The sequence below is a fragment of the Lonchura striata genome, chromosome 13 (genome assembly GCF_046129695.1).
Source record: "Lonchura striata isolate bLonStr1 chromosome 13, bLonStr1.mat, whole genome shotgun sequence".
NCBI lineage: Eukaryota > Metazoa > Chordata > Aves > Passeriformes > Estrildidae > Lonchura > Lonchura striata.
The window spans coordinates 20,176,927-20,189,459 of record NC_134615.1 but is presented as its reverse complement, the minus strand read 5'-3'; positions in this window follow the sequence as shown (position 1 = coordinate 20,189,459).

Genomic DNA, 12,533 nt, shown 5'->3' with positions numbered 1-12,533 from the left:
TGGGCTCTGTGTGCCCACCTGGGTGATTCTCCTGCTCTGCCAGGGTCACTGCTGGCCTTGGAGGGTGCCCGTGGTGGCAGTGAAGGATGTGAGGACATCAATGTCCTGTTGTCCCCAATTTCAGTCAAGGGGATGGAATATGTGGGGTTGGAAAGGGACATTATGCATTTTTGCCAGAAATTTTCTGGACAGAGAGTGAAAATGGGGAGGGCAGAGAGCTGCTTGCTCTCTGAGGGCAGGGTGAAGAGCAAAGAGAATTTGGAGAGTTATTTGTAGCTGTGCACAGGCCCTGTGGCAGATGAAGTCTTGGGGCTGTAGAGCAGACACCAGTGGTGATTTCAGAGGTTTTCTGTCCCTTTGAGGGGTTTAGTTGAGGTGTCAGGGCATGGGTTGGACTCGATGATCTTTAAGGTCTCTTCCAACCCAGTCATTCTGTGAATTCTGTGAATTCTTGGAGTGTGAGTTTGTGGGCCCTGAGCTGGGACACTCCCTGGGGCTTCCCCTGGCAGGGGAGACCCTCCTGGAGCAGTTCTGCATCAGGAAGGAGAGACACATTGGACTTTTATGTTTCAGTCTAAGCTTCTGTTTATTGTTATCTTATCAAAACTTCAGCACACTGTCTGCACCAGACTCTGCGTGCAGGAAAAACAGCACAAAAATAGCTAATAATCTCTTGTTACAAGGCCTTTTAAGTCTAATCAAAAACTAAGCCATCCAATTAAGAAGTGACACCTAAATTATTTTCCTTTCTAACCCAATAACTGACCCCTAAAGACCTGCAATGCAGATTTTTATACCCTGTTACATGATACCACCTAAACCCAAGAAGGAAGAGGAAGAAGAAGGGAACTCAAGACAACACCCTATATTCTCCATCTTGAACCCACCTATAACATACTAAAAATCCTAAAACCTAAGTTTCTCACCCATGTGACATACTAAACTACTCTCTACAATCTCTACAACCTATTTCACACTTTTGTGGTCCCTAGTTTACCTTGAAGCTTTGTAAGTTTTCTCCATGAATAAGGGTCAAAGTCAGTGTTTTCCTGGGGGTCAGGACACCCCAGAGCAGACAGAAATATTCCCAGTGCCTGGGTTTCCACATTGGAGGGTTGCTCACTGAGGGGAAGGTGGGTTTAATAGTGCATTTACCCCCACGCCAAAGGAGCTTTTTTAGGAACTAATTAGATCTATCTGTACTGCTTCTCCTCTCACTGTTTATTTTTGGTCGTGGGAGCATGCTGTGCCTGACTAGAGAGCAGCAAATTGGCCCCATCCACAGTTAGGCTGCTGCACAGAGCAGGTGAGACAGCATTAGTGCCACAAAAACATTACAAATGCACATTTGTTGGAGCACATTTCTCCCCTGGCCTTGCCTTTTTTCCTCGCTCTGCTGACAGGTGGCTGCACAGCAGCACTCCAATATTCACTTTGATGTCTCCTTTCTCACAAAGCCTGTTCCAATATCAAGAATGATTCTGACACAGGCTCAGATTCCCGATTGCTGTCTGAATCCTTTCCTTCATCATTCCTGAGTGCTCGGGGCTGAGTAACAGCTGCTGAGTTAAGGGATGTGGCCACGAGGGACTGGGATTGAGAGTCACACTGGGAGGGGTTTCTGCTATTGAATATTTCTCATGGATCTTTTGGAAGTGTGGCAAACACAAACTGTTATAAATGAAAATTTGTCTAGCAAAATTAATATGAAAAAATAATATTTAATATGAAAAAATATTTATTTGCAATCAAATTCTATCTAGCCAGGCACAAGGAAAGAACAGTGCCGAGCCCGGGGTCGGTCCTGGGTGTGCAACAAGGAGTCAGCCTCAGCAGAGGTTTTCCTCCATGCCCACACCTCCATCCTGGCACAAGTGGGTTTTATAGGGAAAATTCCACCTGAGGCCAAGAGTTCAGCAGTCTTTTCTTCCATTCAGAGTCCATAGGTTAATGAGATTTTCTTTTTTGGTGATGAGGGAGAACAATTCAGTGTCAGGAGTTGGTGAATCCCCTGATGAAATTTATGGGAACGCTGCATTCACATGGATCTGTCTGAGGATTTCCATGGTATACATCTCGGATCCATGATATCCATCTCAGGTCCATGATATCCATCCCGGGTCCATGATATCCATCTCAGGTCCATGATATCCACCTCAGGTCCATGATATCCATCTCAGGTCCATGGTATCCATCCCAGGTCCATGATATCCATCTCGGGTCATTCAGGCAATGATCAGCACCTGGGGTTCCCGTATCTCCCCAGCCATGGCCCATCTCATCTCCTGGCGAGCAGAACCTTCTTACTTGTAAATCAGTTTCCAATATACACCCGGTCTCGCCTGCGAGGGTGGAGGGGGGGAATCCTAATACAAATGTGTATAGTCCAACAAATATTCAATATCACATATATTATATTATAAATGGTGCAAATTATATCTACTACACATAACACAAACTAAAGCAGGTGCTGCCTCTTTGAGGTTTTGTTTTCCCAACTTCACCTCTTCCTTCTTTGACATCAGTAACTGCAGCAGAGCAAAGGCATTTCAAGATAAATTCTGAAGTTTCTTTAAATTCTTGCTTGATGGAAATTTCAGGCTCTGGGAAAAAAACACAGGGGAGATGAGCAAAAGTATCTGAGCAGCACTGCTGGTGTGGAAAGAGGAGACATGAGAGCCTTAAGGGAAGGGTTTGTACTTTAAAAATTCATAATGGCAGTTAAATAAACAGTTCTTTCATATCTGCTTTCAGGAGCTGAGTGGTAAAGGGAGACACAGGTGTTTTGTTGAACAGTGAATTAATAGATCGTGGTCTCTTAATATGAATGTCGCTGTGTTGTTAGTATTGGAAATTTGAAGCAAATTATTATTCTGCAATTTTTACTTCTGTATTTTTTGTGTGTGTGTGTGTGATTTCAATCCATTTTATTCTCTGCCATTTTGACACATGGGAGGAGAAAAAAGGGCAAGGAAAAATAACAAAAACCTTGAGGACAAAATGAAACTCTTCAAAAGTTTTCCATAGGAAGGAAATTTCTTTTTCATCTTACTGTAAGTAAAGGCCTGAGCCGGTATGAAGTTGGCTCATCCTGGCTTCACTCAGAACCCCTGTCATGGTATCAGGAGCTAATGACTCCTGTTTACCTATTGAGATAGTGGCAAATTCTATTTACTGTTGTGCCTGGAACAGCTAGAGCAGAAGGGGATGAGAGAGGATGGGATAATCTCTTGGAAGGCAGCGTTTAACACCTGTCTGGGAGGAGAGAATTGCTGCATTTCTGGAGGATTAGCACAGGGGAACTTTCTCAGAGAGGAGCAGAAGCCCTGCTCAGCTCTCTCTCCCCAGGTGGATGTCAGAAGACACCGAGCACAGAAATGAAAGCTGCAGGAATAAAGCACTGTGTGTGCAGATGAAATGTGCCTTGTGCCTCCAAACTGGAGAGAGGTTTTTCATTCTCAGTGCTGCCCTGGCTCAGAAGGGCTTGGGGAACACTTGAAGTGGTGTCTGTACTCAGGAGGAAGGGGTTTGTACAGGAGATAAATGCTGCCACTCACAGGAAACTGCAGAGTTTCTCAGCAGGGTGGCTTTGGGATGGACTGGCCCCAAAAACAACCTGAACTGCAGCAAAAGCTGCAGAGTTTCACAGCAAGGTGGTTTTGGGATGGACTGGCCCCAAAAACAACCTCAAGAGCAGCAAAAGTTGCAGAGTTTCATAGCTTTGGGATGGATTGGCCCCAAAACTAACGTCAACTGCAGCAAAAGTTTCAGAGTTTCACAGCAGGGTGGCTTTGGGATGGACTGGCCTCAAAACCAGCCTCAACTGCAGCAAAAGTTGCAGACTTTCACAGCCTGGGGATGGATTGGCCCCAAAAAATAAGCTCAAGAGCATCAAAAGCTGCAGAGTTTCACAGTTTTGGGATGGATTGGCCCCAAAACAAGCTCAACTGCAGCAAAAGCTGCAGAGTTTCTCAGCAGGGTGGCTTTGGATGGATGGGCCCCAAAAACAACATCAAGAGCATCAAAAGTTTCAGAATTTCACAGCAAGGTGGCTTTGGAATAGACTGGCCCCAAAACAAGCTCAACTGCAGCAAAAGCTGCAGAGTTTCACAGCTTGGGGATGGATTGGCCCCAAAGAAGAACCTCAACTGCAGCAAAAGTTGCAGACTTTCTCAGCAGGTTGGCTTTGGGATGGACTGGCCCCAAAAACAACCTCAGTCAGAAGCCTTGGTTTTGTTTTTGACAATTTGCAGTATTATTTTAACAATAGACTTGATTTTAACTATTCAATAACCTTCACTCTGCTTAACAGCTGAAAGCCATTGAGAGCTTTGTGACAGAGACAGAATTTTAGGAGAGAGGAAGAGATTCGTAGTTTTCTGCAGAATAATCCCAGCAAAACACATTGCTTGGCACAGCATTTTAATTTAGGAGTGAGATAAAGCCCCAGTGAGATTTGCAATTTTTGCTGTAGCCCTGTGACCACTGTCAGCATTTGCAGCACGGTGTGAGCACAGTGTTCCTGACCTGCTGAAAGGACACAGGACCTGAATTCCTGCATCATTTGACCTTGCAAGGAGCAGGGAGCTGCACTCAGTGATCCTCATGGGTCCCTTCCAAGCTGGGATGAGCCACTCAGTGCCATGCTCTGGTTATAAGGGTGGTGAAAAATGCATATTTGATGATTGGCTTTTTGCAAATGTTACAATGAATTTTATATGTGCAATGTTAGAAAATTATGCTGTATTAATTCTCTTACGTAGTGTGTAAAATGTAGTTTTAGGTTACAACATAATGTTAAAATAGAAACTCTGTGATATAGAATTTGTTGCAAGCTCAAGCAGGAAGATGAGATAATCAAGAAACTCCTCACACAGAGATGTTGGCGAAGGGCCCATAAAAAGTTACACCTCCTTATCAGAAAACACATTCTTCCACCCTCTCTCCATCTTTGTGGAACCAACAGGAGTAAGGAGAAGAAGTTGACAAAAACCAGAAAAGTTCTTAATTTTCAAGGAATTTATGCATCATGTATGAGATATATGAATATACAACAGGCTATTGTTTTTAAGGTTATTCCTTTGTTCACAAGGGATGCTTTTCATGACTTAGAGTCAGAGAGCATCCGGACGTCCGTAATTATTTGCTTTTTATTGTCTCGTAGTTGTCTTAACTCTAAACGTTATTACTCTAATTGTATTATTATTTTTATAACCATTTTAACCAAGTGATTGGCGTTTTTCACAAGAGTGGTGTTAGGTCAGAGGTTGGACTTGATGATCTCAAAGGTCTTTTCTACCCTGGTTAATTCTGTGATTCTGTGATATTTTGTGATTTTCTGGTGTTGTCTAATTGAAGTGGAAGCCAACAACCCAGTTTGGTGGACTTTATCCTGATCTTCACCTGCTCTACTTTCCAATACAATAGATTTTATCATTCTGTAGTGCTCCTTGTTGAATGAACACAAATCTCTTACTGTAACCACATCTCATTTTGAGAAATTACATTGTGTAATGTGGATGTGCTGTTTCTAAACGCCGTCTCAGATGAAATTGCAAATATTGTCGAAAATGTCTCAGGAATGATAATAATTCTGAATTCTCCTCTTCCTAGCATCCTTTGAAAATTGTCTCCCACCTTGCTGCTGTGCTGGGAATTACCTCTTGTTTAGCAGGTAAGTCGTGACCCAACAAACCACTGTGGTCTGATTGCAGAATAAAGATTTAATCAGAGCGTGGAGGCAGAAAATGAACTGTTTATGTTCCAGTTGCTTTCCTGTCACACCGTGTGAGTGGTGTTAATAGAGGGGGGACCAGAGCTACCAAAGGTGTTTGCAGCTAATGTGTCCTGCTTTGCATTTGGAATAGGCAATAAAAAATGCCGATTGCATTCTGACTAAATACAGCTTTGTCTGGGCATCAGCTGAGTTTGTCATTGTCACACAGGCACAGATAGAGAAAAGCTCTTTGTCTTTACCTGATTTTAATGGTTTTGGTGGGGTTTTTTTGGGGTTTTTTTTGTGTGTGTGTGTGTTTTGGTTTTTTTTTTTTTTTAATTTTAAAGATTTTCCTTTCACGCTGGAAACATTCTGCACTAATTTCTGGTGAAACCAAAGGATCAGAAAAGCAGGAATGACCTGGCAATCAGAAGCAGCAATTGGAGTTTAATTCATTTGCTTGGAGAGCACTTGCCAACGCTGTCATGGAGAGCTCACTGCTGCTCCAAAAGTCACTTGTGCTTATAATAATTAGAGTTCCAATGATCTGGAACTGCTTGATTCAGCTAAAGTTTTGGCAGGTGGTTGACACAAAGAAGACTATTAAAACACTGTGCTAGCCTTGAAAAAGTAATTTCAAATTATTTGCATGCCTGTAATACTGTGACAATCATAAAAAAAAAAAAAACCACCCAAAATGATCAATCTATTAGCTATGGATGTGTAGTTATCATTTTCTGTCACATAAAACACATGAATTACGGATTTTGGGGAATAAACGGATTGAGAAAGTTCACTTGGTTAGCTGCATTAAACATTTTGCTATTATAAATTAAATTGTTCCTCTCTATATTTTGATATATGATAGCTCAAGCTCACTTGGAACTCTTAGTAAGCCTTCCTATTTGGAACTGTGCCTGATGAGCAGGTCTAAATGTGGAATTGCCCAAAAATGCATGAAAAGAGTGTCCTTCCTCTTCCAACACACACACACACAAAATCACCTATGAAAAGCTCATAATAAATCCCTTATTTCATTTTTGTACCTACTCAGATTTGCAAAGCCCCATATATCAGAAAGTGCCAAATTTGCCACCAGATGTCAGCTAAGGTTTAAGGAGCTGCTCTTTTCCTGGACCCAAAGGTATTTTTGAGATAGTGCAGCCCAAATCATTTCCTAACCACTGCTAATGGACTTCTAGGGCTATTTTTAACTGAGCATTAGCTTGTCTTTTAAATTAAATATAGAATAACACATCCTTTATCATCACTGACCATTCAGTTACCTGCTTTTGTGTCTGTGTAAGGTTGTCTCACACCAGATTTGAGGGTTTGCTTGACTTTTTGGGCTTTTTTTTTTTTGTCGCTGATTTGGTGAAAAGATGAAACAGGACTTTGTTCTAAATGTGCACCTCAGAACCTCCCTCAGAAGTTTTATCTGGGAATGTTAAATAGCCTCCGACCACGATGAATTCCACATCTAAGTGTAGAAGTTTTATGGACATTACCTCACTGTCTGCTCAGTTTTGTGTTCCGCTGAGCAGGTTTGGGTATTCTGTGTTCAAATTCTGTATTGTAGTGTTAATGACATTTTGGTCACACAGGAAAGCAGTGTGATGTGCTAAAGAGCAAAAAGTGTCTTTCTTTTGGATAGAAATACTCATGCTGATGCCTCAGGTTTTAGGTTTTATATTTTTCACATTCTGTGCTGCTTTAGTGTGTATTTCTGAGCTTCACATGAGGGGATGCTGAGTTCTGTGCACAGAGCAGGGAGACAAAACAATTCCTGCTCCAGCTGGGCACCAAGGACAAATGATCCAAACCTCAGCCCAGGAGCACAAACAGCGTGGGCTGGAGAGAGAAAAACAAGCAGGGTGGGACTGCCTGGGCTGGAGCTGGAATGGGACAATGAACTCCAAGGTGCCAATGGAGCAGAACTGATCCCAGGGAGAGCCCCGGGAGCGCTCGTGCATTTTGGGAGCGTTTTGGTTCACCTTGGGTTCCTTTTGGGACCACTTTGGTTCATCTTGGGTTCATTTTGGGTCCGTTTTGGTTCACCTTGGGTTCCTTTTGGGACCATTTTGGTTCATCTTGGGTGCAGCCCTGGCTGGACTCTGGTGCTGCCCAAGGTGGATCCATGGAGGAGATCCTTTAATAAATCCCTGCTTTATTATTTAATTCTGTTCTAGGTCATCCTTAAAAATAGGTTCTAACAACTCCTATTGACCAGGAATTGGGTTTTTCAATCTTAAAGGGTCTTGCTCTTTGTAAAATTTTGTCATGTCATTCCCTGTGATCAGTTCTCCAATGTCAAATCATGGTTTTGCTTCATTTGCTGTCAACAGCCTTTTGTGATAGGTGCTTAGGCTTTTATCCATTCTTGTGGTGGCTGACAGACTGCTCAGAGGGAGTCAGAGAAACTTGCCCAGGCATTGCCCTGGGAAATTTTGAGAAAGAATTAAGACAATCCTGTGTTTTGAAATTCTTGTTACTTGAAAGATGTCTACAAGAAGGGTGTTGTTCCTAATTAGCCAGAGGTGTGAGGGGTGTTAATTAAGAACCAATCAGGTCTGACCTTCTGAGAACTGTATATAAAAAGAATGTGAGTCAAATAAACTCAGATTTTACCTTCTGAGGGGACACAGGAGTCATGTCACTTCATTCACCTGTCCTTAATACAACTGTGACGCATTCTAACTCCACTACTCTCTGAAAAAGAAATCACTTATTCTCTGCCACTGCCCCAGAAGGAAGGAAATGTAAATCAAGTTTCAGCAATAAATAAGGTAGAACTTGGCCCAGGAAGAACCGGCAATGAGGCTTGAAAATGAAGTTGGGAAATTTGCATCTGCACGGATGTGTGTGGTGAGATCTGTGCACATAAAATGTCAGGCTCCACGTTACTTGAGCCCATTTGCAGTTTTTACAAATAAAGCACCAGCGGGCTTTCCAGTGGGAGGAAATGGGGCTGGGATCTTGTCTCCTGCCAGGATTCATCTCAGCCTTAATATTCAGATGTGAGTGCATCTGAGCCACTCTGTGCACTCATTGCTGCGTGTGTGCAGGTAGCTGTACGAGAATCTCTTTGAATATTCAGCCCTCAATGTGTAACATTTAATCATAAAATCCTGAGTTTAACTCAAACTGTTTTGATGATGATGGAATGATTAATAAAGTGGTCTGAAATGTAGTTCAGAGCTTCTCTCTAGGGAGTCTTCCTTTGCCAATTTTGGCAAGATGGCCTCCTGCAGCAACAGAATCAGAAATGCCAATAGCAATTGAAATTTTTAATTACATTTCCTGCTTTATTTTGAGGTAACAAGCATCTGGGTTGGTGGTGTTTTATTTTTCCTCCTCTTTGAGTGTACAGGCTTCCTGTGAGCCCTTGGCTTTCTAAAGATGATAAAGGATGAGTACAAAGGCAAAATGAGTCCCTTCCAGAGATAAACGCAGTGTTTTGCAAGACTTTTCAAAGCACTGCCAGGCACGCTGCAAATTTACTTAAATAAAGTCCTCAAATTTCATGTGGCATTAAAAGCAGATTTCAGAGAGTGAAATGAGCAGAGCAGTGTGCAGGGGCTCCAGCCCTCACAGCACAACCCCATACATCAAATCATAAATCATGAAAAAAGGGTAGAAGGCGACAAAACCCAGTCAGGGGTTTCTCAGTGAGACAATTTCTTTACTTCTTGCAGAAGGTTAACACTGTCATCATGCTCATCACACAAAGGAGAGCAGAAGGGCTACTGGGAGGGTGGGTGGTGTTACCAGGGACAGAGAGTGGCTCAAATAATTCACCCTGAAGATGAAGAAATCATGGTCAGCAGGGGCTGCCCCCAGAGAGTGCCCTGGTCTGGCACTCTGTCATAACATCCTGTTTATTCCAATTTATTCTGATGAGGTTATTTGGGATTTGTGCAGGCCAGGAATAGAATTAGTGCAGTAAAAGCTAGGAGACATCTCCCCAGATTGTTCTGCCTCCTGCTGCCTTTTTAGCCCACCTGCAGTTAAAGTTCTCTAGTTTCAGGCAGTTGCTTTTGGCCAGGATGGTTTTTTGCATGTCTAACTACTTTTTTAATGTCTTAATGATTTGAAAATTTGGCAGCTATCGTTGTTGCTGCTAAAAATGAAGGGATATTTTCAAGCCGAGAATGATTTATTGCTCAGATAAACACCAATCTCAGAGGCCATGAGATTTTAGAGGAGCAAGCCTATGGACATAGCTCAAATAGTCACAAGTTACTTCATTACAAGGCAATATAGAACTTTCTAACCCAATGAATAGATGCCACAAGGTTTATTTTGCTTTTCTGACCTATCACCTTTACTTAACTTTGGTGCACTGTGGTTACTTTTGTCCAATGGGTTTCTAACTCACGGGCACACACATGCTTCTATTATAACTTGTAAACTCTTAGTAAACTCTTAGCTTATTCCATACAACCACACCCCTACATTATAAACCCTTCACCATCTTATCAGTCCAGTTTATCACTTTCTTAAGGCATATTCTCACCTACAACTATAGAAATATGTTTATGATTTTTTTCTGCTTAACATCTGCGAATTGTATTTTCGCATCAATTGAAGCTTCTTCTAAGGCTGCAGATCAAACCCTTGGAAGTCTGTGGAAGTTTCTGTTTTCCCCATTCCCACAAGCAGGGAGAAAATAAAGCAAGTTGGAGTTTTGCCATGGAATGGGCATTTCAGTACTGACATCTCAGCTGCCTTGGTGGATGTCAGGGCATCACCACAGACCCCAGTGTCTGTGTTTGCTGCTGTGATATTTTGCCTTGGAGATGGGTTTTGCTCTAATTTTCCTGCTGAAATAGAGCGAGCTACGCTGAGGCTCTGGCCTCAAGACCTGCTGGTTGACACTTTTTACATTTTATTTTTAAACACAAATTATGATTATTACGTTGGATGAACTTTATGAACTTTTGGTGCATAAAGTTACTGTATATCTCCTGTTGGGTGTTTCCATTGGCCACGACTTGAACACCTGATTTTTCTCCTTCTGGAAAGGCACTGAAAAGCCTCACTTCTGTGCTGGTTTTGTCTGTGATAAAGCTGATGGCAATATTTCTTAGACACAGCGGGGTTAAATTCCTCCTTCATGTGCCTTTTTACCTCAGAGATGTTACAGTAAAAATCTCCTTCAGGCTGTGTTGTCAAAAGATCTCATCTCCTGCTTGAGAACCAAAGTTGCCCAGTTTTCAGAATATATCAACACATCAAGGACAGTTTTGACACGGAGTTTTCAGTGAAAACACCCCGAGTTTATGAAATGTTGTTCTTTTTTCCTTAGATAGATAAATTGTAGCTGAGCTTTTCAGAAAATCTCATCCTGACAACAGAGCTGAACAGTGTTGAAGTCCAGGTTTGAGCATCCTATAAATTAAGCTCTGCTAATCTTAATCTAACAATGACAATAGCTGGTTTTTATATTAGAGGTTCCTGTAAATAAATACTGATTTTAAATATCTCATTTAGAAATATAAATCAGGAATTGCAATAAACTATTAGTGTTCTTTTGCAGGATTTCCGTAATAGTGTATTTTTGTATTTTTTCATTTCAAATTAAATGTTTTTTTTTAATTTTTACATTTAAAGAAACTATCTAAAAATTGTTTAAGATTCAGAGGGAGAACTTCAAATTCTTGATTTTCAGACCATGGGGTCTGAAGCACAAATCCATTTTGAAATGAAAATTCTAGTATGGATGTAAAATTAACTTTTGACCCATTAACTTGCTTTTAATGACACCATGTCTGAAAATAACTGTGGAAAAATTAAGTTTTAATTTAAGAAGGAATTTGTATAACCAGCATTTTAGCAGATTATATGGCAAATATATTGTTAGATTATTTTTTTTCCTGGGGACTTGAATTACAAAATAATTTCACTGAGTTTTTTTGAATAGAACTACAGCTTTCAATTAATTCATTTATTCATTCTGCATTGGTTTGTGCTGTGGTTTTGGCTTCATTGTGATGCCAGCTGCAGCTGAGGCCCCGGGGTGGTCTCTCTTTGTTTTCATGGTGCTTGTTTTACAAAAAGTGCCTCGTGCACAAGGATGGTTTGGGTTCAGGCAACGGAAATTCTGTCCCTGGAGAGGTGGGCACTGTGTCACTGAAAAACAAAACATTTTTAGTGTTAGAGGATGAAGGTATTACTGCCTTGATGTTGTTCTGGCCAGGATGTCCCACAGAAATAATTTCGTCGACATACTGCCCATGTTGTGCAGAGAGAAGCATTCCATCCCACATGATCCTAATTTGATTTTCCCCATACTTCTGCAGCCAAAACCCAGAGGAATTCACTGGTCCCACGTTCACTGGGCCCAAGTGGTACACTTCTTAGTCTTTGGTTTCCTGTTGGTTATTGATCCCTTCACCTTTTATATTAATTAGTTCTCCTTTTTCATTCTCTTATGGATGTTTTCCCAGACCAGGTGTCTCTGACCATGCCAGGGATGATGTTTGGAGATGATGGTCATTAATGGTCATTAATGGTCATTAATGGTCATTATCTCTTGGGGTTTGTGGTGCTGGGATGACCCCAAGATTGTATAAAAGTCCTTGTTCTCCCAGCCCGTGCAGACAAAGGAGGAGTCTGAAATGTGTAGGATCAGCTTCTCAAGGTTGTTTATTTTACCTTAGCTATATCATTCTTTCTCTGACCTGCTGAGCTCTGTCCAGCAGATCGGCCATGGCATTCTGCGTGTCATCTTGGGCAGCATTTACATTTTATACCTAAAACTCCCTGGACTATGTTTACAATACTGTTCCAATATCTATCATTTATGTTGGACAGT